A 2,163-nucleotide genomic window follows, 5' to 3' on the forward strand; every position below is an offset into this window, starting at 1 on the left:
AGTACACAAATTTTTGTTGCATTAGTAAGATGGTCATATATCCATCATAAAAAGATGAAGAAAGTAGAATATATTTTCGTGGCTGAGATTTCAATTCTGTAGGTTTGATGAGAATAGGTGCCATTGTGAATATTCATTATATATGAGAAGAAAAATGTAATGAGAATCAAATGTTATGAACAATTTCATAGGTGAAAGCAATGTTGCATCATGCCTTTCCAAGGTGTTAAGTATGATCTCATCTAAGTTTGAGTATGAACGGAGGAGGTGCCAAGACACCAAGGGGATCTATACCCTGATTCCTATGTGGGAGACTCAAGAAGACAGCAAAATCCCATAAAGGGAATGGTTCTCTGTTGTGTTTCAATAAATGGAGCATAAATAGTCCAGTGGTGATTAATCAGGCCCAATATAGAATGACAAACAGCAGACAAATTCACAGATTTGTGTATGTATTAGATTGCCTAAGTGGATGGCTAGCACTGGAAAATGGATGTACCGAACTTCACTAACCTACACCATTCTCAGCAAAATATTTGGTTCTTTGTAACTCCTGAAGGGCTCAGATACAAGCCTGGGGAAATGAAAAGGAGGAAATCCTGCAATGACAGTGATTCAGTTTTGGCCTCCCAGGTAGGTGTTGGCCCACAGAAATAAAGTAGGTTAAATCATGCGGAAATGAGGAAGTTCCATTTTTTCCACACGTGGTTTTGCAGATTAGCTTTACATCCGACATATACAAAGGGCCTAGTTCATATTTGGGATGTTATAAATGTTAATTAAATGGGAGTTATTGTTATTTTAATTATTTTCCTTACCAAATATCATTTAAAACACCTTAAAGAAATAATTCTTCCTATGTAAAGAACACAAGCTCTTTTAGAACCAGGAGTCTACATTTATGTTGGGAATATGAGGAAGAATTCATTGAGATTGAAATCCGGTCCACTGCTAATCATCATCTCATACCTATTTTCATGATGGCAGCTGACCTGGGGGCATCCTACTCTCCTCATCAAGAAAATGGGGACTTTAGGACTTTAGTCTTCTCAGCAAGATGTTATTTTGAAGGAGATGATAGTGCAGTCCTCTTATTATGTAATATGGCTTTTAAAATTATTTTCTTTCACTAAATCACAGAATGAACAGAGTAAAATATATAAATTAATAGATTAATTATAATTGCTAAATAAGTACATTGGAAATGCTTAACCATTCACATCAGAAAATAATTGCAAATATTTACTGAGTAACTAATATGTGCCAGGCACTATTCTAAAGGCTTGGTATATATGATCTCATTTAATCCTCATCACATCCTTACAAAGCTCATACCATTATTATCATCATTTTATAGATGAGAAAACTGAATCCTATGTTTATACAGCTGGTAAGTAAATAAGTCAATATCTGGGCTCCTACAGCTTGACTCTGAAGCCTATATGCTCAGTCACTTTCTGAAGAATAAGCTAAATAAGCATAGGATCAAAGTTGAAAAACCTCTGTGATTCAGATAGGGAGAGAACTCAAAGTGCATTTGGTTCAGAGCTCTGCTACTGACTATCCAAATACATTTGTGCAGGTTATTTAATATTTGTTGACCTCATTTTTCTCATCTGTACACTAGTATCTATGTGCTATGTTTGTGGTAAGAATTTAAAAAGCAATACAGAGCCTAAAATGTATCATCTATTTTCTTAGATCAAATATGTCATGTCATGTTATGTTATGTTATGTTTTATGTCCAGGATTCATAGATGATCCATTGAGATAATTTCAGTGGAAACCTTTTGAAAATTATGTCATAGATAAATGAAAAAAAAATACTATGTTGGTAACCACTATTAGTATAATTAGCTAAAATTTTTAATGTACCAGGCACTGAGCCAAATAATTTTATACATGAGCTAAAACAAAACTCTAGAATTTTTTAAAACTATGAAGTACAATTCTATAGATAAGAAAACTAAGCCCACAGAAGAGATTTGCAGCATACCCATGGTTACAACGAGGAAGTGCTAGATTTTAGAGATATCCTCAAATAGAGTTATTTCTAAAACTATGCAATTCATATTATAAAACACTATTGAAAACACACTACTTCAAGCAATTTAGAAATAATCATTGCACTTGTCCTCAAAATAGCTCTACTTTTTTTTATTT

The sequence above is a fragment of the Sapajus apella genome, unplaced genomic scaffold (assembly GCF_009761245.1).
Source record: "Sapajus apella isolate SASKATOON/1434 unplaced genomic scaffold, GSC_monkey_1.0 scaffold93, whole genome shotgun sequence".
Lineage (NCBI taxonomy): Eukaryota > Metazoa > Chordata > Mammalia > Primates > Cebidae > Sapajus > Sapajus apella.